The following is a 24,601-nucleotide window of genomic DNA, read 5'->3' as shown; positions in this document are numbered from 1 at the left end:
TCATAGTAATGTATAGTACCTGTTGGTGGCCATGGGAATCCATGCTTTCGGTCACTAATCGCTTCCTCGAAAACCCTTGAGTCATTTGCACTGCCCTCCCACCCACCATGGACAAATGTGAACTGCATGTCCATGTCACACACACACAGCACATTAGTTGTTATAAGGCTCTTACGGTCCCTATGTGCTTGAGTCGCATTTGCAGGAGGTCGGGCACTCACGTGCGTTCCATCAATTGCTCCTATACATCTCTACACATTGGACCTTTTCATTAATCTTAGCAAGGACATCTACAAAATCATATTATTTTACTGTTGTACGAAGTATGTCAAGTAAGGGAATGATTTGTACCTCAAACCATGGCCAGTACTTGTTCACTTGAAGATGCTCAGGGAGGCTTGTGACATTCTGATCAGGTTTAATTAAATGCTTCGCGTAGTGGTGGACAGCCCGCAACGCCTGACGAAAATGCCGGCACACGGTTTCTGTTGAATGCTGAAACCGGTCTGCAACACATCTAAAGCGGGTGTTGTGTCCAAGTATGTACAATAACATGGCCACGGCCTGAGTGGCATTCACGTCACCATGTCCATCCTTCAAGTAACCATGTGCAGCCAACTCGTCCACCAAATGCAACAGTAATTCAGGTGTCATGCGGAACATCTCATAACACTTAGCTTGATTACCTTCAGTGACCTCGTCCATATACGCCTTGCCGGTCAACGCACTTGTTCGCATTGGTTGTTTATCATAATGCCGTTGCATGTATGCATACATCTCCCCGACTAAAGATTCACTAAATTAAACTCTGCTTCTTCTTCACGTTCAAACTCTGAATCGGGCCAGTCATCTTCATTTTCTTCATAGTCATTGCTGGAACCAACGTTGTTGAAGTATGCATCATCAAAGTCATACTCTTGGACCGCCTGCCACCAGTCATTTCCGGACGCCATAAGTGACCTACACATTAGCACAAACACACTATTCAGGTAGGTTATGTAAAGAGAGATATAAAAGTAAATATGTTATTAAAACAAGTACATCGCATAATAATCATGTAGAATATAAAGACCTAATTCAACAATCACGATACTAAACATAAAAAAAAAAAAAAAAAAAAAAAAAAAAAAAAAAAAACCTTATCCAAGTACGTGACAAAGATTCGAAGTTCAAATCCAAATCCTTCGCATACTATAACACAAATATAACACAAACCATACAAACATTCCAAGTTCAAATCCAAATCCGTCACATAATATAACATAAACCATACAAACATCCCAACTTCAAATCCAAATCCGTCACATAATATAACATAAACCATACAAACATCTCACCTTCAAATCCAAATCCTTCACATAATATAACACAAACCATACAAAGATTCCAAGTTCAAATCCAAATCTGTCACATAATATAACATAAACCATACAAACATCCCAACTTCAAATCCAAATCCTTCACATAATATAACGCAAACTAGTTTGGCATCTGAAGTTCCTAAATAACATAAACATAATATAACACAAACCATGCTTGGGGTCCCAAGTTTGTTAAATAACATAAACCGTAGAATTATCCATACAAAACATAAACAAGTAAATAGAACAACCGGAATCCATATTACATAAAAACCAAATATTGTTCTAGTTTAAAGCGAAACTGCTATCCCTCAATCCTCCTCCGAGTTTAGAATGGCATCAATCCAAGACTTCCTCCTATACTCCGGCATACACATAAACACTACCCTATCATCCTTTTGCTGCAAAACCTTTGACATCTTGATATAGGCCTTGTTACTGAGATCCGCATACGAATTCAACACCTTTATTGCCTTGGGAAGTGAGCAAGGATCACCGCCTACAGCAGATTGAGCGAATTGCTCGGATGAACCACAACCCTTGCCGAGTTTACCACTGAACTTATCTCTCGACATTGCAGTGTACTCCCTTAGGGCCACAGTCATTTCACTTACCCTATCCGACTTCTTTGAGACCTTCTTACCCTTGCCACTTGCATCTGGCACAAGACGTTTTTCTGCTCATTGGGTTACCTCCTCAACCTCAGCATCCTCCACAGTGTGCGGGAAAGTGTCAAAGTTAGGGGTGTAACAGTCATCATCCAGATGGGTGGGTGCACTTGCATTATCATTAGCATTGGCAAGCTCTTCCTCTAGGGCACGCTCCTTATCACTATTCAAGGGAGGAGTGTTTGAGGAGATCTACAGGTTCCCAGTCGCGGTACTAGGGGCAAACAACTGCTGCAGTGATGGGTAGTTTGGGCATCCCTTATTCCTTAAGCTATTTGCACCACGATAGCTCTGGAATGTCCTTGAAAACATTAGCACACTAAACGCAGCAGTTCACAAGAGGCAAATTGCATAAATAAATAATTGCAATAAGTCAAAATTAATAAACAAGAGTAAACATACCGCAACCACATTCTGCCACACCTCTTCAGAGCAAGTCACTGTTTGGGTCTGCTCGTCCCACCCCAATCCTGTGTGTCTTAGCAACTGGCTCCACTTGCGTTGTTTGGTACGGAGCCTATTGTGCTTCTGTTGAACTTGGATAGGGATAAAATCTTTCCCGGTCCTTTGGTTAAGTTCAGTTGTGATTGATGTCCACATGGAACCCTTGAACACACCTTTTGCCATGTTACCCTTAAGTTGTTCCTCTAACATTATCTCAATAAAAACATGTTCTACATGGGAAGGCCACAATTTCTCCTTTTGATCTTGTGATTCATGTGCCATCTATTTGAAACATGTCACGTGGTAAGTTTATGACAGCTGATAATTTTAACAATTGAACAATAGGACTATAGGATTCATTTAAGGGGTCCAAAAACTGGAAAATCTTCCATAATTAAATCAACAAGGATACGAAAAAGCATGCATTGAATGTAAGAAACAATGGTAATATATAGTAAACAGTGGTAATATATAAATCCTTCATCGAGGTTTACAACATATACAATGTGACCAGATATACAAAAGATGGAAGATCGAAGCAATGAGTTAGTAAACTTAATAAGTGGTCACAAATACCACTAGGTTAGTGCATGGTTAAGTACATGGTAATCCATAAGAAAGTACGCTACTGAACAAAATATGTTAGCAGTATATCAAAAGGGACATGCACTAAATTGCCTCGACTAGGCATTCGCCTCTTACTGCGGCGGGTCATCTGACAATCGGTTTGGAGAGGCCACGGGGGAAACGTTGGGCCGAAGAGATCTGGTACGGCCCACCATTGCTCTGCGATAATTCTGTTGAGTACGCTTCCACCTCCTAATTACCCGCCTCACGGTAAAGGCCTTCCCCATGCAGGCATTGAGATTGTCTGTGATCTCCTCCCACACGTGCGCATTGGCATGACAACGACGCAAATTCCCACAAACATAGTGTCCAAGTACAGAGTCACACAACACATCCTCACAATTGGCATCCCATGTTGTCAACTCCGCAGCCATCTTAAAGAACAACACACATATCTCATACACAACCATATCACAAGTACAATAAAGATATCCCAGTATATTTAGAGGAACAAATATTGAGCACATGGTAGCGTGTATGTACAGTATATTTTGTAAGAATATAATGGGGACAAGTTTAGTATGTTAGTCAGAGACAAGGAACAGTTATGAAGCTATTTAATTGTCGTCCTCTTTGCAAGTATCTTGCTAGCCATGAGGAGACAAGCTCAATATGGGGAACCATAATCGGGGAACAGTAGAAGCATATTCTAAAATCAAGATACGTTTACAAATTTTTTTAAACTAAAAATGCATTGCCATTGAACTAAGGAGAATTCTACTAAACTTACTACATTAAGATTCATAATTCATAGCAAACAAAGTAATAAAAAAATTTGGTTGATTGTATTCATATGATATTTTGGTAATTGAAGTATGGAACCTAGGTTAAAGCTTGTCTCCGTGATGTTCATTTTGTAAGTACAACTTAAGGTTCTCTACAAAGGCTAATTGTGCTGCCTTGTGTGTGTGTGTGTGTTGTGCTTCCCTGTGTGTGTGTGTGTGTGTGTGTGTTCTGCTGCCTTGTGTGTGTGTGTGTGTGTGTGTGTGTGTGTCATTGATCAGTGGACATAGGTTCTAGTTTCTGTCATTGATCAGTGGACACAGGTTTGAGTTTGCAAATTAAATGTGCCAAATTGTCTTATGTGAAATTATGCCGATTGCAAGAATGTCCTAAAAATTTGTACTTAAAGATTTGAAAAATTGTCTTATGTGAAATCAATTTATATTTGAAAATTTTGGACTGTACTTAAAGATGATCCTATTCAAATACGTTGTAGTGTAGTACCATATGAACAAATGACTAATTGCACTAACGAAAATTTTTCAAAATTTTCAAATGTATTACTATCGTTGTTGTTTCATCTCTAAAAAATAGTGTTTCAATATAACTCCAAGCCAAAGTCCAGATACAATTGAATTCAGTATATATTATATTATCATATTAAGGAAAGGGCTTGACCTTGCTACATCCCAACTTTACCGAAACCTCCAAATTTTCATTCATGTGCAAGCAACTAATTATTGTTTACCAATTGTTTTGATTTTCAAGCACCTTATTTGTACAGTTCTGAAATTAAACCCCAATATGGCATGAACCCAGCAACATACAATGATAAAACATAAAACAAATATCAAATTCAACAGGAAATAATAGACAGTAAGCAACTACTTTTGAAAGGTTATAAGGCACAATATGCACCATGGTTAATTGATACAACTGATTTACATCTGCAAGCCCTGTATTAGAAAATCATTATAAAGATAACATACCAATCCAATTACAATCAGTTTCTACAGTTTTATTAGTCTTTTTTTAACAAAAAAAATTACAGAGCGAATAAACTTACATATAAATCATTAACATAATCAACATATCAAAGTAGTATCTACCCGAAAATTAATTTACAATGAATAAGCAACAGAAATGCGACTTATAAACTGGTCCAGGCCTCAATGTACAATATTTCTAAACACAAATAAACTGGTCTAGGCCTCAAGTTTTGTATCTCTACTCTCTACTACCAGAAACTTAAATGGAGGGAACTTTGATAATAAATTCCAGAAAAATCGCACCATTTATCACACATTTCTTAGTTCCATAAATTATTCAAAACAAAAAAAAAAAACAGCCCATAACCACGGGTTTCAATTTTCCCAAATCAGATGCTTACCTAAACATCAAACAAAGAACAAAAAGAAAAAACAAAAACAGACAAGCACAAGACAGGTTCACCACGGGTTGAAAACCCATACCCACAGGTTTCAATAGATCACATCAGATGCCCAAACATCAAACAAAGAACAAAAATCAGAGAACCAAACATCATCACGGGTTGAAAACCCAGGATTCCACAGGTTGATACAAGTTAAATCAGATGCAAAAACCCAAACGTCAAACAAAGAAAAAAAAGGAAAAAAAATCAACAGAGAAGCAAACTCCTTGAATCAATGTAAGAGATGCGAAATCCCTTGCTATTACCTACAAATCAGATATATAAACAGCTTAACTGTAAAGAATACCTTCGGATTTCACTGGAAAAAGCTAAGAAAGAGCTCGGTGGTTGGCGCGTGAAGCACTGCGTTACCGTGACACGGTGGCGCAGGTTGGCTAAGCTCAGATCCGTGAAATGGTGTGTGAGGAGGTGAGGGCAGTGAGAGCTTCTCAATGGTGGTACTGGAATGGAGAGGAGAGAAATTTTAGATGAGAGACCAAAGTTGTTTTCTGAAGAGTGAAGAGAGAAGTGTGAGATGAAAGGGCTGAAGAGAGAGCCGTTGAGGACAGTATCAAAAGGCACGCCCCACGTGAATGTCTCAGATGGTGGGACCAGATATGTAATGTAAATTACAACTTTGCCATTGAAAAACAGAAAATCGAAAACTGAAAACTGAAAACAGCCTAAAGTTGTTTTCAGTTTTCACAACTCATAACTCAAAAAGTAGAGAATTGAGTATTGAAAACAGAGTTATGAAAACAAAAAAATTGTGCAGGCAAACGAGTATTTTGTTATGGGTCCCACCATTTTTGAGAATTGAGTTATGAAAACAGAGAATTGAGTCATGAAAACTAGTGAACCAAACAGCCTCTTAAGTCTCACAAAGGTTTGTGAGAGTGAGTTTGTAGCATCTATAGTCAAAGACTACTGAGAGCCTAAGAGAGAAGAAGTTTAACCATGATTATTGGACTTAAATGTGTGAAAGTTATAAGTTCCATGTCCACATCAAATTACATATTTGTCTATCAATAACAACCAGTAACTACCTGCTACTTAAGATTTATTGTACAAATATTGTGAAAATGTTTTAAATATATCATTTTTAAAATTTTAATTAACATCTTATAATATTTTACACAAACTGATACGAGTGATCTAGTATAAGTAGTAAAATCAAGGCAATTAAAATTAAGTCAACGGCTTACAGCACAGTAGCACATTATCCCTATCCTTTGCTTTGAGTTCTGTTGACATGTCAATAATTAAGGTGATTGGAGAGTCTGTTTGGGATCCGCTTATTTTGCTGAAACTGAAAACTTTTTGCATAAAATACTATAGATAAAGATAAAAGTTAGTTGAAATAGTATAATGAGACCCATGAATAGTATCAAAAAGTGTAATGAGACTCATGAGTAATAGCAAAAATAAACTGAATAGTAAAATAAGTTGGCAAAATTAATCATGTCAAACGGACATAAAGTCAACAATTATATAACGTGACGAGAAAAGAGAGGAAAAAAAATCACAAGATACATTGACTACTTCAATTAAAAATTTACAAATTTGCTAATTTAAATATTAATCAAGTTTATCACAGAAAATAAGTTGTAAAGTGGTTATTATATGCATTTAATATTATTATAACAAAATTTGGCTACAAAATTAGTTATAACCTAAGGCTACAACTTCTTGTAAAAAAATTAACATTACTACATATTTTGAAAATTTAAGTATTTAACTATTAGATTGCATGTTCTTTACACTCTTAATAAACATGTCAAATTTTATGCCAATCAAATATTAGTTACTATATGACTTATAAGATTATATTTTATGCATAATTTTAGACTATAAAAACTTGCAATTTAAATAATTTATTGATGATATGACTATTGATCTTTATTTTTATTTTTATTTTTTTGATATTTTGCAAGTATGAAGGATTTAAGAAGAAAATGTAATTCAATAGTGGATTTGTCAAAATTCACCTCCAATAAAAAATATTAAGTAAAGTTGTAACTTTAGACTACAACTAATTTTGTAACTAAATTTTTTCTATATTATTATATCCTTAGTTTTTTTTTTTTTTTTTTTTTTACAAGAAAATTATATCCTTAGTAAAATATTAAGTAAAGTTGTAACTTTAGACTACAACTAATTTTGTAACTAAATTTTTTCTATATTATTATATCCTTAGTTTTTTTTTTTTTTTTTTTTTTACAAGAAAATTATATCCTTAGTAAAGTAGTCCTTATATGAAGTATGTTTTGTTCATTTTCATTTTTCTTTTTAGATACACTTTAAAGGGGGAAATTTCCATTGAAAACATAAAAATAAAAAATCATTATTGGCCATTTACTTAAATACCTTAAAAAAAAGTTCCCATTTGTATTCATAGAAAAATAGTTTTTAAGAAATTCTAGGATTTTTTTTTTCATATTTTGAAAGAGCAAAATAATTTATTTTCCAAGATATTGTGAGGTTCCTATTAATTAAACAGTTCAAAAATAATAGCTTAAATGAATTTTAGTTTCTATGCTTTTTATTTACACAAATACATTGAAAAAATATTTTACATACTTACTTATTTTCTTCATTTGGGATTTATTTGGGGTTGGTTTGAATGTTTTAGAGTAGTTTTCATTAATGAAAGAGCCTTAAAGGTGTTGACAAATACTAAAAACAATTTTTGTTTGGTTCTTTTCAATCTAGTAGTAAAAATTAGATCAACCTTAGAATCTAGTTTAATTTATCCACTGACTAATTATTAAGAATATAAAATAGGGAATTATTTTGTAGATCAAAATATCAAATGATATACTAAGCCTTCCCCTCATGAAAGGGTGGGCTTCACATGTGAGAGGCCAAAACTCACGGGTGGGATCCATTCCTATGTGAGAAAAATGTATAAAACACCAAATGCACTAATAATTTTATAAATAATAAAAATAAAATAAAGTAAAAAACTTATTATTAATTTATCATATTTAGCCAAGAGCCTTATAACTAAACTGGCATCTCCTGATATTTCCAACGAAGACATCCAATGTTCAAAGAGTAATGCTACAGTCACAAACAATTTTACAGCATTTTTACAAAATGTTGATGTAACTAATCTCTTATTGGTTTTCATCTAGGCATACTATTAATATCACTTTTTCATTGACCAATAATCACTTACCACATCAGCAGTTTGTAAAAATTTTTGTAAAATAGTTTGTATCTCTAGCGTTATTCATGTTCAAATCCCCTCCTCATTATCATATTTATTTTACCAATATGAATAAACTTGCCATATTTAATGCTATCTTTAAAATAAAGAAATATTTTGACTTAATTATTGGAATCATCATATTAAATGAGATTATTTATATTTTCAAGAAGTTAATAACTTATGCATGGGAAAATTCAATGAAATATGATTTTCTCTTCTCTTCCCCCCCCCCCCCCCTAAATATGTAATTTGACTTCAAATCAAGTGCCAATAGGTCGTGGTTTGAGTACTAATATTGATCCATATTTTCTGATATGCAAAAATCATGGTAATAAGGCCAAGTAGTGTCACACCTTGATGTGCACTAGTGGTACCCATGAGCTTACCACAAAGCACAAGTGACAATGTACCATGGGACGTGGAGCAATGATTACACAAATGAGCCCCCTCTTCTCAAAAAATATATGAAATTTGATAATTATAAGAGGCATTTATTATGATTGTATTTGCATATAGAACTCTGTAATATCTATAATATATTCTACCATTTAAAGATAAATATGTTGTGAGAAGATTCTAATAGATATATTATAGGGAATCCTTATCAAATTCAAACTCAATTAAAAAAATATATTAGAATAAAGATGTAGAAAAGCATAATCTTTCAAAATTTAATATAGTAACATTGGAAGAAGTAGTCAACAGAAAATTAATAGCTTTCATTTTATATTAAATTAATCGGAAAACCATGTAACGGATGGAAAAATTAAACATGATCATTTCTCTTTTTTATTTTATTTTGTTAAAATTTAAAATTTGATAATTACAATGGATAATTATTAATAAGAATTTATTGTGATTATGTATGTATATGGAACTATATATTCTAGCATTAGAAATTTATTATGACTGTACTTATATATGATTATATATTCTAATGAGGAATTTAAATGTATAATATAATTTTTTAATAATAATAATAATAACTATTATTATTATGTTTAAATTCAATCATTCTCTCGAAAGAATTTAAATTCAATTAAAAAATATACATAAAATAATGACATGTAAAATTGTGAAGTCTTAAAAACTTATGTGGCATAATATTATGAGGCCAGCTAAAAGTTAAACTATATACTTTTATATATTATAGATATAAATACAAATACAAATATTAAATTCATTTTTTTATTTGAAATTATCATTTACGTGACATGAAGACTAATAGACTAATATTTTAAATAAGGACAAAACTTAGGTACAATACTTTAGGTGCTATTTCTTAGGTTTCTCTCTTAAGATTTAGTCATGTGTCTATTTAACTAAAAAATACACTTTCATCCCATGAGAAAAAATCCACATGACAGAATTTTAAAAATGAAACTTAAGGAACAGCACCTAAAGTTAATACATATGAGCCCTCAATGGTAGCATGAGAAATATATAGGTAAAATCTTGAATGTTCTAGTTATATACAATGAACGTGTAATGCTTGTGCTAATTTTTTATTCATGAGTACCCCAAAAAAAAAAAAAAAAAAAGAGTATGCTAATAATCTACATTTGATAGAATACAAAATATCAAGTGATTGTGGGTAAAGTTAGTTTAATTACTAAAGTCTATTCTGAGTAAAAAATTTGGGGTTCAAACCCTACCTACACCAAAAATTGATTGGTGTCTTAGTTTAATGATTAAAAACAATTATTATGAAATGAGCGTGTGCTCAAAAGCTCTTCTATTTTGTTTTTGGTAAAGGTTAATAATTTGCATCTATTATAATTTAGAAATATATATTTTTTGTTTTTCAAACAAATAAAAAGGATAAACTTTAGAGAGAAGTAGTAACTGTAATTTATTTTTTGAATGTGAAGGGAAAAAAATCCTAAAATTTAGGAATTCTCTTTTCAAATTCAAAATGAAATTTGTTATTTGATATTTATAACCTTATTTCTAAATGAAATTAACCTCCATTAATTACGGTATTTTTGAACCTCATAAAAGTCCAGTTGAAAGAGGAAAATCATCTTATATATATACTAGCCTCTGAGCACGCGCTCAAGAGGGGAATCATCTTATATATGTACTAGCCTCTGAGCACACGCTCACATGCGTACTTAGAGACTCTTTTTTTTTTTTTTTAGGTTTAATAATTTGCATCTATTATAATTTAAAAATATATTTTTCATTTTTCAAACAAATGAAAAAGGATAAACTTTAAAGATAAGAAGTAATTGTAATTTCTTTTTTGAATGTTATAAGGGAAAAAAATTCTAAATTTTAAGAATTCAAAATGAAATTTGTAATTTGACATTTATAACCCTATTTCTAAATTAAGTTACCCTTCACTAATGAGGGTATTTTTGAATTACATAAAAGTCCAGTTGAAAGAGGAGAATCCTCTTATATATAGTATAGATACTAGACTCATCACACGCACTTGCCCATACAATAAGGCTCTTTTTTATTTTTTATTTTAGATTAGTGAAATAATTTTTAAAAGTGAGATAGAGATAATGTTCTAAATTTTAGTATTTTGATAAAAGTTTGAAAGCCTAAAAGTTAGGAACTCTTTTAAAAATAATAAATTACTATTTTAACTTGTTTGTGTTTTTAAATTTAAAATTACTCAACTAAAAGATAGGGGTACATTAGAGAGTTTAAGAATTTGTGTGATAATATTTTAGTACGCAAAATGTTGAAAACGAAACCGAGAATCCTCTTATTAATATTATAGATGTGTGTATATGTATGTATGCATGCATGTATGTATGTATGTATAACGTTTCTATTATAATTTTTTATCAAACTCATATCTTTGAAGTTTTTTTTTTTTGGGGGGGGGTCAAAGATTAATCTTAAGATCTTATACCTTTCAATTTAGATTTTTGGCATTGTCCCACATGAATGAGGTGGATTTGAGTTTTGCCTCTCAAGAGACAGTGGAGCGGTTTGTAATCATCACTCCTAGGCCAAGAGTTGTACAATGTAGTTACCACTTATTTAATTGGGAAAAAAAAATCAAGTTGAAAAGTGCATCATTCTTATTTATGAATTGAAAATGTACATCTCTTTGATAATAACTAGAAAATTACATGGATTTGGTCCTAGATACAATCTAAACAAAAATACATTGCTTTGGTTTCTAGTTACAAATTAGAAAGAGAAAATCACAAAATAAGTCTAATCTACTAGCCCTTTATCTAAGTTTGAATGTTAGGTTACAGGATTGGGAAAGTGTTAAGCACCAACCAAACTGGTAAAATTAGTCTTTTATCATATCACATCATTCAAATAGTTATAGCATCCAAGAACAAGTGATTGAAAAGATTGAAACATTTAAGAGTATGATGAAATCCTACTCTAGGCAAGCAAATAATTGAAATTGAAAGACATGGTGAATGTGTGTAATATGTGACAAACCCTAATCTAGAGCATGTGAACATGCTATTGAATTGAAAAACCCTAATCATGCAAAGACTAAGAACAAGCTAAATCTAACATGCTAGCAATCAAGAACATGCGAATAACTAGAAATAAAAGCATGCTTGAGTCTAAATAGATTAGGGCGTCCAAGTGTGTGTGCATGTAAGTATCCGATCATGCGGTTGCACGAGTGTGCAAGCATGTGGATATCAAACAAATGATTAAATGTCCAATGAGAATTAATGCTTAAGTCTTATGAATGAGTGGCATTTAATTCAAATTGAATAGTCATTAATTATTGCATGTCTTTCATTTATTAAACTTAATAAATTAATCAAACGCTCTTAATTCTTCATTAATGGTCTTGCATGTTTGATCAAACTTAAACTTTCCTTAAACCAAATGAGTTAAACCCAAATATCAAAGCCCTTTAGAAATGAAAAGATCTTTGGTTAAAGATTTTTCCTTATTAGACTTTTTAATTTAAATTCAAACATGATTTAAATTGATTATTAAAGATTAATCAACTTGCCTTATTGGAATAGTCTTGCTATACTTGACCATTTAAATTAAAATCAACTTGCCTTCCATAATGTTTCCCTTTAAATTAAAGTTAACCAAACTTAATGCTTAAGTCTTATGAAGAAGTGACATTTAATTCGAGTTGAATCTACATTAAGTACTTCATGCCTTTCCTTTATTAAACTTAATCAATTCATCAAATGCTCCTGATCTTCATTAATGGGCTTGCATGTTTGATCAAACTTAAACCAAATTATTTAAACCCAAATGTCAAAGTCTTTTAGAAATGAAAAGAGCTTTAATTAAAGATGATTCCATATTAGACTTTTTAATACAAATTCAAACATGATTTAATTTGATTATTATAAAGATTAAACAACTTGCCTTATTGGAATTGTCTTGCTAGACTTGACCATTTAAGTTAAAATTAACTTGCCTTCTATAATGTTTCCATTTAAATTAAAGTTAATAAAGTTAATTAGTCTATATCTCCAAGGCCATCACCCTTCATTTCCTTAATTAAATCTTGATTAATTCACTAATCTTGGAAAGTACTACTTAAATTTTGAATCAACATCAAGACTTAATTAACCTTTCAGATTTTGCAAGAATTTTGATAATTAAGACTTTCCTTATAAAAATCTTTTAATTTGAATTTCAAATTTAAATACAAATTTCAAATGCTATCATTTATTAATAAGGAAATATCTTGCACTAACGACTTGATTACCTTCCTTAATATGATCTTTTAAATTTTGTTGACCTGGTTAACTAACCCTAAAATTAATGGAAACTTTATTAAAAAGGAAAATTAATTAATTACAAAATTTAAATATTTTTGGTATTTTAGGTTTTACTAGTTAAATTAACATAAAACAAACCAATAAACAAAGTCAAGAAAAAAAAACTTATTTACACGCACAAATAAAATAAAAGAAAGAAAGAATTGCACAACAATGGAAATAAATTAAAAATAAGTCACCACTACACACCTTAGTGTGATGGTCACTCTACAAGTATAAGTACTTGTGAGGCGTGGAAGGTAAGGGCCACGGTTCAAGCCTCCAAGAGGGAGTTTCACATACATATAGACTTAAATTAAACTAGAGGGGAATTTCTATCTTGTATAAAAATAAATAAATAAATAAAAAGAAGTCAAAATTATGGGTTCTACCTAGGGGTAGCAATTTGTGTTCGGGTTGGGTTTGTGTCGTGTCGCCTGAAGCCGACCTATTTAGTAAACATGTTAGAAATCCTTAACCCGAACACAACCTATTTATTAAACAGGTCGACCCGACCCGACATGTTTAATTCATTTAATTAACAAGTCATTTAAAGTCAATACAAATTACCTATTTAATAATCTATTTGATTAATAGGTTATACCAAACCTATATACAATTTTTATCAATTCCCATATATCTAAATTAAAATACAACTACAACTACAAATATTGTAATAAAAATATAAAAACAACCATAAATTAGGCAATAATTTCAAAATAACTAATAACTTTATAAGCTAAACAGGTCAAATGGGTTCACATGTTGAACACGAATACAACCCGTTTATTAAGCGGGTTAGCCCTGTCAACCTTGATATGACTCAAAACCGTTTAACCTCAACCCATGACTTGTTTATAAAGAGGTTAGTCATGTTGGGTTCACGGGTAGTGTATTTTGCTACCCCTAGTTCTACCTAGAATTGCGTATGCTATAGAATGCACATATTTGCATCATTCTGTTGGAGTACACTTTTGGGAATTCAGACATACGAATCCAACGCAACTCTTCGGAGTTGCACCTCGTCCTATGTATGTGTGATGTATGTCGTGTGCGTGGGTTGGGCCCGAGCCGTACCTTAAAACAAAATGTTTTGTTTCTTATTATTTTGATTCCATTAGCAAAGCTCACGAATCAAAAGAGAGGCATTTGTAGACACCGCATTTTGTACCCTTACGACTTAGGCCCCCATTCCCCAATGATGTTTAAATTCTAAGACCCAAGGTTGGTTTAGGGGCCAATAAGATGTTAATTGACTTGAGAAATGTTAAAATTGAAAATATAAGGTTATGTTTGGTAACAGTTTTTGTTTTCTATTTTCAAAAACTTGTTTTTGGGAATACAAAGAAAAAAAAATTTCTTGTATTTTTTGAAATAAAAAACATGTATGGTTAGTTGAAATAAAAAAAGATAATTTTTTGAAGAAAAAAAATAGAAAATACTAAAATATGTTGTTACTAGGATTTGAACTCTAATACTAACTCATTAAATAAGATAAATTCATTAAATTAAATGTGTGTTTTCATTGACTTTTGAAAATTAGAAACTAAAAACAGCCTTTTGCATGTTTTCAGTTTCCTTCACAAATTGAATTTTGAGAATAGTTTTTGTTTTCTGCCCATTTTGGGTTGCCAAACAAGTTTTTTAGTCTCAAAAATAGAAAATTGTTTTTGAAAACATAAAATAAGGGGAAAAAAATAAGGGGAAAAAACAGTTACCAAACATATCTTAACTTTTGATGAGTAAATAAATCTATTTTTGGAAATAAAAGGCCATGAAATCCCACGATATGCGTACGCAAGATTCAACCTGCATACGCATCATTATTCATGTGTACACAAGTCCAAATCTGCATACGCATGTAGGGTTTCAGAAGCTATGAAAGGAAATTTTTCAGCATTAAACTGAGTTTTGGAACAAATCCCACATCGTCTGAAAGTCGTTCCAAACCTCTTTTTTCACAATATAAATAGTCTTACATGGTATATTTTCAAAAAACACAGAAATCCTAAGGGAAAACGCAAACATTCACTAGAAAGAGTGAATCAAAGAAGGAGTTTTTCATTAAACATCCTCAAATCAAATTTCTTTTGATTAGGGCATTTTCTGGCCTTGATATTTTGAGTTTAAGATTACTAATCACTTTTTTTTATTATGGATAGATTTGACTGAGGGGAACGTTCAAAAATAGAGTTTGGAAGGCTTTGTGTTTGAGGTATTCTTTCTTTTTCTTTTTAGACTTTAATCTTTCTGATTGCTTTAATTTCTTGCTTTTATGTGTTTTAATATGTTTGTTTAGTTAAGTCTATGTAGTTTTTACGTTTTATAGCATGTTAGGTTTTTAGATTTATTGTTTTGAAGTTCTACTTTGTTTTCTGTGTTGTTGTGTTCTTGGCTAGGGTTTTTGGGCTGAATCAGCGTACGCATAATTCAGCATGCGCATGCAGGCTGAATTATGCATACGCAGGCTTGTTCATGCATACACATGAACCTACTCAGAAACCCTAAATTAAGTTTCTGCTTTTGTTTTCTCTGTTTGTCCTAGATGTTATGCTTTATTTTTTACCTTTTTTTTTTTAATATGTATATAAGTTTGAGTCTTTGTTTCACATGTTGTTTGTTTATTTGCCTTTCACATGTTTAAATTAGGGGTTGTCTTTATTTCCTTGCTTTAATGCCATGAACATGCATTCATGTGTTCATGCATTGATGCCATAGGTGCTGAGATATAGCAAGGTAAGTGAGGTAAGTCATGCATTCATATGTACATGCTTTGTTTGTGATGAAATCTTATTTGAGGATGATGATCATAATGTGATGGTTTGGATAAACATGTTTTTAATACTTTTGAATGATAACATGATTTGTTCGCCATGTTTTTATCTTGATGTAATGTTGCTGCCTTGGATGATATAACATGATGATGACATGATGCTGGGGTTTATGATTTATGAGATGCCATGCTAGATGAATGCTAGGTTTGGTTGATGAACATGATAGATGTATGGTAGGCGTGAGTTGTGATATGCCATGATAGATGAAAGTTCGGGTTATTTTTGGGATGAATAATGCCATGTTGATTGTTAGATTAATGCTAGTCTGTGTGTGAGTATAAATACAATATTGAGTGTGCCTTTAATATGATTAATTCGTAAAACACAATGAGAGGAAGCCAACCTTAGGGTTGGACAGTCTTGGGTGCCTAACACCTTCTCAAGAATGTACCTAAACTCCAAACCCATACTCTGGTAGTAAAATCAATGGTCCTTCCTTGAAAGGACATTATATTCATGGTTCCTAGGCCATTGCAAAACTAGGTGGCGATTTCCCGTTGTGTCCACAACAACTTAAAAATTTTTAAAAAAGAAAAAAGAAAAAAAAAAACTTGGATTTGGGTGTTTTAGTAGTGTAAACACCCCATTTTGCAAATCTCATTTAACCTCACTTGCATTGCATTGCGTTGCATATCATCAACATCTCACGTCTCCTAGGTAAGACTGTAATTTTAGCCTTTTGATCTCCAAATACTTTTTCATGAAATACATATTGAGGTCATGATGATCAGAACAACAATTCATGAACATTAATCGGACCACCGAATTAAAAGATATTAAAGAAACAAGTTTTAACGGTAAGGTGCTCTTGCATAAATCAAATTCTGACCATAGGTGATTATGAAATCTTAATTTTGATTGACCTATTTTTAGTCAAATTTAAATGAAATGATGTGGAATGATCCTATTGGATAAGGGAAGGATTTATGGTAAGGTTGCAAGACCGAATTTGATCCAAGTCAAACCATTTATTTATTCCCGAAAAAATAAGCAAATTTTGATTAATTAGACATTTTTAGAATTAATTTTCGACCTTAAGGACTAAGAAAATCAAAAAATAAAATCAAAATTCAGAGGAAATCAGGCCTGAATTGAAAATGGAAACATACAAAATGAAATAGGAAAATATCTAGAGGATCTGGGACCAAGTGGCGATCGATACTTGGGTCAGAATCTCTAGATTTTCTTTCCTTTTCAGTTTGGCTTGCTCCCCACACAAGTTGACCTTGATTCCTACATTTTTTTTCTCAGAAAACCTAATTGGTGGAGTTCCATGTTGACTAGTGACGAAGAGGTTGGAAATTTATTCCCCATTGATGGGCCTTTTGGGATTGAAGGACCTAAATGTATGTTTGGTAAACTGAAAGTCTGAAAGTCTGTAATAGGTATTGTAATGTAATAGTTATATCTATAGTTTAGTTATTTTGTATTTTGGTTATGTTTTTATTATAGGGAATAGTTATTCCTTATGAATAACTATTTTTTAAAGTGAGAAATAATTATTTCTCTCTAAAAGTGTTGTAATAGCTATTCCTTAGTAAATGTAATAACTTTTAACTTTAATATATTTTCAAATAAACAAACTTTCCATATACATATAATAAATATGAAAATAAAAATATAAAAAATAACTCGTCTCTCTCTCAAATTTAAAATGTATTATTTTCAAGAAAATTTAGTTGAATGAGTAAGATATTTCCTAAAATAGATCTTAAGTTTTATTATAATGTTACAAGTTACAACTCACAACCAAACTTATGAATAAGTTTAGTTATTTCATTACAACACATTTTATTCCCAGTAATAAAGATTACCATTTCTGTTGTAAACCTTATTTAATGTTCCAAACATGCCTAGAGGTGTTACAACTTATTTAAGTTGTAACAAATAAAAAAAGAGATTAAATTCTATAAGGACATGGTGTAAAACTCATGTTTTACCCCTCCAATCCCAACATACCACATCATCTTATCACATATTTAAAAATAAACACAATTACACTCAATCAATTCTAATACCCATATATATATATATATATCCAACCAAATTGAGAATTTATTGAGATGTTATCAGGTGTGATAGGATATATTAAATTTTAAATAAAATGCTGACGTGGCAATCACCTATTGGATGGTGTAAAATATGGGTTTTACACCCCATCCTTATAGAATTTAATCTCAATAAAAAAAATTAAAAAAAAAACTACTAATAACATGTGGCTTGAAATTACTGTTGTGCAATGCAAACATTGTTGAGGACATCAAGGATTCAAGGTAGGGGAGACCCTGATACCCCAATTATGTGTATTGGATTGGATAAGTGTATGTGTTGTAAGTGAGGAGTCCCACATCAAATGTTTACTAGGTTGATATGTGCCTTATAAATCATCATATGAAGGCCTAATTGTAATGTAACTAATCCTTTTAGGATATTATATAAATGTGGCTAGCATTTTCCTTAAATTGTGACAACACCCTTCAACAAATTTTTGGCAAATTTAATAGAATTCAACTTGATCTCCATCGAATCTTATAGAGAAGCTTATGAGATATTAGAGAGATTGGCCATTAGCTCTAATGTCATCTCACCATAAGTCACCAGCCTTGACATCATGCTTCATAGGGTTGTCCACAAGTCAATTTTGGGCTAAATTCGAACTCGACCTACACAAGTTGGATAGAAGAAGATGAGACTCGCTGTCAATTGCCAATCACCACGGGTCAAGTCGGATTAAGCTCATGCAGACAATTGGTTGGTTTGGTCGAAACCGATGAAGGAGTGGCATTGGATGGCAATCTGTAAATCTTCGTTGGATCTAAGCAAAAGAGAGAAAAAATTGGTTAAATTTGAGTGGAGGAGAGAAAAATGTTGCCGGATTAGAGCTAAAGAGAGACAAATGTTGCCAGATCTAAGTGGAGGAGAGCCAAATGCTACTGAATCTGAGTGAAGGAGGGCCAAACATAGTCCAAATTTGAGCGAAGAAGAGCTTAATCATCACCAAATTTGGGTAGAGCCAGCCTTCTTTAAAGCGCTTGTTGGTTAGGTGGGATGGCTCGAGTTTTAGAGGAAGAAACCCACTGGAATCAATTTATGAGGATTGATACTCGTCGCTGGCTGCCAGAGTCATCGAATCAAGCAATAGATAGGTTAGTTCAGTCGATTGGAGGTGATTGGGTTTGCTTGGACAGCCCTAATGCCTCTTCTTCCAACATCCTTATGAGCCAAATCAATTAAAACCACCCAATTTGACTATTGACATGAAAAGGAACTTCAATCAATCACCTGATCTCTTTTGGTCACATCGATTAGAATTTTGTGAAATCTTAAGTGACTAGGTGGGCTAGCGTTTAGTTTGGCTTATTTTTGCTAACTTATTTTATTATTCAGCTTATTTTTGCTGCTATTCATGGGTCCTATTGCACTTTTTAGTATTATTCATGTATTCCACTGTACTATTTCAGTTAATTTTTACCTTTATTTATAATACTGTTAGCAAAAATTTTTCATTTTTAGCAAAATAAGCGGATCTCAAACGGTAAGTATATTAACACACACACACACACACAAAAGAGCAAAAGTGGTGTATATCCAACCGAGCTTGATTAACCTATAAGCACCCCTATGTATATATGTTAAATATAAAACAAACATGAGAAATTATGAACTACTTTCATATTTTCTAAAATCATATAAACACAAAAAAGAAAAAAAAAAACCAAATATTATATTTAAAATATACAATTTTTTTGTTATATATCTATTGTTTTGCTAAAATAATCAATAAAGAAAATAATTATCAATATTATTAAATATTTACAAAATGTCATTTTAAAAATATTTTCTTGAAAATTGATAACCATATAAGTTTTCATTTATGTTTGTTGAATTGTTGGGGACCAAAAATCAAAATATCTTTTTAATATTTAATTATACGAATACAATATGATTTGAACTTTTGATATTTATTATATAATATTTTCACCGCATGCGAAGACACCAATGAGTTTTCTTTTGGTGTTGGTGGATTGTGATTCTACCTTGTCTAATTTTGTTGTTTTCATCACTTATATCTCAAGTTTTCATCACTCAAAACTTGAAACATATGAAGTCCACTGAGTTATAGTGTATTTGGACAAATTTTTGAGTTCAAATCACATAACTCAAAACTTAAAAATATATAAGTTATGAGAGGTGAAACTGAAAACACATTTTTTTATTTGTTTTCAAGCTAAGAGCATTCATATCAGCTCTTGTAAATTCTATGCCTATTTTACATGAAAAAGCCTACTTTTTCTATTTTACCCGATCACTTTTACAATACACCCACATCAGTTTATCTATTTTCCACGTTTATTCAATAAAATATTCTCTATTTTACAATTTTTTATTATTACTCCCTCACTGCCCCTCTCTCTCACAGACCCACAGCCACCATCATCACCGCCCAGCCACCATCACCACCATCATCAGCAACCAAAACCCACACAAATCAACCAAAATCAACATCAGATCGATCATCGCCGATCATCGCCCCGATCGATCTCGCCACGCTCATCGCCGATCATCACCGCTATCGACCTCGCCACGTTGTGACCCACAGCGCCGACTTGCCATCGATCATCGCTGCCATGCTGTGAACTCCGGTGGCATGCTGAGAACTCCGGTGGTGAGCTTTGAACGAGAGAGTGAGAGATGTGAGATGGGAAGAGAGAGCTGAGGAAGAGAGAGCTGAGGATGAAAGTTGTGGAGAGAAAGAGAGGCAGCGTCTGTGATAGATAGAGAGGGAGCTGAGTGGCAGTGAGAGAGAGAGAGAAAAAACTATTAAAAAAAGAAATACAAGAGCTACAGTACCCGTGTAAATTTACACGGGTACTGTAGCTCGTTTATAGTTTTACACATATTTGAATGATTTTAAAAGAACTGATGTAAAGGGTTTTTGGGTGCAAAATATGTAAAAGTGATCAAAATGTGTATTTTACACATTTATAAAAGAGCTGATGTGAATGCTCTAAGGGAATTGAGTTTGAATGGCAAAGTTATAATTATTCAGCGACTGTGGGGCCGTTGCAGTGAGTGGTCACGTCAGACCCACTGAGACCGTTGGCTTTACTCTGTTTGCTTTGTTTCATTTGCTTTTCTTTTCAGACACAACACTCTTCACTCTCAAAGCATCACACACCCACATTTCGCGTTACTCTTCTACCTTCTATCTTCCTCCTCTCACTTTTCTTCCCCGAAAAATCCGATGCATCCGAAGTGGTGAAGCTGTCCAGCCGAAGACACGAGCTGACCATAGAAGGACACGATCTGTCACCGGCGGTCTGTTCTGCCAATTTTGCCATTTTGTGTATGTTCTTCACTTTCCCCCTCTCTTTTCCGTGTCCATTGTTGTTTTGTTGAGATGTTGCCCTGTGATTTTTTTTCCTGTTAAAATTTATTTTTCAAGACTTTGTTGAGTACCGAAATGTATGACCGTGCTGGGTTTGTAGTATGTGTGCTTTATCTAAATCTTATTTCCTGCTATCTACTTCACAATACTGGGAAAGATTTGAAAATGTAAGTTTTTTTGTGTGCAGTTGCTAGCAAAAGAAGTAACATGGTGCTTGAGCTGGACGAAACAAAACCAATATCTGCAAGACTGCAGAGAGCAGATAGGATAGGATTGCAGGAAGTTTTCATTGAGGGAGATACCAATACCATAAGCATGATCCGTTATGGGCCATCTTATAGAAGATGCCAAAATGGATATGCCAATTTAACAATAAGAATGATTACGTTAATTTAAAGAATTTAACAAGAACCAATTTCCTATGGAAGTTCAAGACTGGCGTGAAATAAGAAAAAAAAAAGTGAGAGAAGGAAAAGACCAAACAAATTTTAATTCCTATGGACTGTTCTGAGTTCTGACGCAGTACAGTAAATGAGTCCCACTCTTTTGTGTAAAATTTTGAGTTATAAGAACCAAGATATAAAAGTTTTATTTTAAGTGGGTGAAAAAATAGAGTTATAGAAAAATGAGTCATGAAAATTGAGTTTGAGTTATGAGATTTGAGTTATGAGTTATAGATGATGCTTAATCTAAACACATTACTTAATGGATGACAATAATTTACTAATTGAACTAATTAGAAACTACTACTTTTTATTATATATTTATTTATTTATTTCTACTATATTCTTATATCATCCCATATGATTATATTTTCTCTTTTTGCTTGTCTCAAACATTTTGCCTATTTCTAAAAGTCAAAAGTTTTTTTTTGTTTAATTATTTATTATTTATTTTTTTACATAATTAAACATTGGAGGAGAAAGTAGGGTTTGAAACACATATGTAAGACACAATAAAAAAGAATGATATTATTGTTGGACTCTTTCTTGAACCACAAAAGTCAAAAGTTAATGTCATGGATTTGAGTTGGAATAAAAAAATAATAATGAAAAGCTTTTATTAAAGGAGTGACTTGATGCACCTTGAGTCCTTAACAATGTGAAAAGATGGAAGGTTTTTCTTTTTGGAATGCTTCATGAACTGATTTTATTAAGGCGTGGCAGCGTTGCTTATTCATACGAATCATACATATAATTTTCAAATTATGTAAGACACTAAAAAAAAAATGATATTATCATTGGACTCTTTCTTGAACCACAAAAGTCAAAAGTTAATGTCATGGATTTGAGTTGGAATAAAAAAATAATAATGAAAAGCTTTTATTAAAGGAGTGACTTGATGCACCTTGAGTCCTTAACAATGCAAAAACATGGAAGGTATCTCTATATCCAATGCCTAATGAACTCATCCCAAAAAGCTACTTTATCACTTATATCATACCATTTTACAATACAATCAACATTTCATATTTCATTTTTTTCATTCTATTTATTAAAATAATATAAATTACACAATAAAATAATATAAAAAATCTCTCTCTCTTCTTTCTTCATCTCTGTTCTCTGTCTCTCTGTTTTTCCCTCTCTCATCCACCCACCACCAATCCAAACCCAAAACAACCACCCACCAATAAACGCCTGCAACTTGAAAAAATCCTTGATTTTTTTTCTTCTCGTCACTGCCAATTCAGCCATATTCACAAAGAAAGAAAGAGCAGAGATAAAATTCAACAACCATCCATATCAAACCCATACCCAATTCAGCCATACCGACCTCTTCCTTAAGCCATCAGTCACAAAAAAAAAAAATAAATAAATAAAAAGAACCCAAATCGCAACCCAGAAGAACCCAAACCTCTTCCTTTAGGCATCGGTCACAACAAAAAAAAAAAAAAAAACACACACACACACACACACACACAGAACCCAGATTGCAAACCAGAAGAACCGGATCGCAACCCACTTCGGCAGCGCTTTTTGACACCAGATTCTCCACTTCAGCGCCTACAAACTCGCGTTCATCGCTTTCCTCCACGCCATCACCACCACGCCACCACTACCCTCTGCCCAAACAAACCCAGCAAACACCGAAACCCACCATCAAACCCATCGGAACAAATCCCCCAACCCATCGGAAAAAATCACAACCACCGGAGCTAAATCCAACCACCCAACGCCAACCCAAACACCACCCAAACGCCACCCAAATCTGACCCAAACGTTGGAAACCAGAACCAAAAACCCAAAATAAAACCCACCACGCCCATCGCAGCCACGCCACCAACCTCGCCACCACGCTGATCAAGAAATCCGATTCAGCGTGAGCTCCGATCTAGCTTGGTAATTCGACGTGAACTTCAAGAGAGAAGTTTGACAATAGTGAGAGAGAGATGGGATGAGAAACAGAGAAGGAAGAGAGAGAAAAGAAAGAGAAAAAAATGAGAGAGGAGAGAAATTACCGAGTAAAAAGAGCATTAAAAAATTATTATTTTTTATACAATTCAATACAGCACCATCTTACATTTGAGATGGTACTGTAGCTGAATCTCAAAAAAATTTAGCCTTTTACGATATGGCCTTCCCGTTGTTGGTGAATTTTGGCCTTTAAATGCTATATCATCACAAGATTTAGGATATGCAATGTGGGCTGCGGATGCTCTAACAATGTGAAAAGATGGAAGGTTTCTCTTTTTGGAATGCTTCATGAACTGATTTTATTAAGGCGTGGCAGTGTTGCTTATTCATACGAATCATACATATAATTTTCAAATTATGCATAAAATTTACTTTTATTTTAAGTGATGCAATTTTTTAAAATTATTTTATTTTATGGGAAGTGATGCAGATTTTAATTCCAAAGAATGTAATTAATCCTTTTACGGAGTTACACCACCAAACCTAATTATTATCATCATTATTTTTTAGAACAAACCTTATTTCAAATTAATAATGTACAAGCGAGTAAGGATATACTTGTAAAAAGAAGAAGAAGAAGAAGAAGAAGAAGAAGATTGAAATGAATGTAAAATTTGTAAAAATAAAAATTTCTCTAAACGTTAATTAAAATTTTATTACATTAGGGTCTGTTTAGAATTTGTTTATTTCGTTGAAATTGAAAACTTTTTGCTGAAAGTATTGTAGATAAAGGTAAAAGTTAGCTCAAATAGTACAGTGAGACCC

This window comes from Quercus suber, unplaced genomic scaffold, assembly GCF_002906115.3.
Source record: "Quercus suber isolate HL8 unplaced genomic scaffold, Cork oak 2.0 scaffold_548, whole genome shotgun sequence".
Taxonomy (NCBI): domain Eukaryota; kingdom Viridiplantae; phylum Streptophyta; class Magnoliopsida; order Fagales; family Fagaceae; genus Quercus; species Quercus suber.
Note: the sequence above shows the minus strand (reverse complement) of the source record.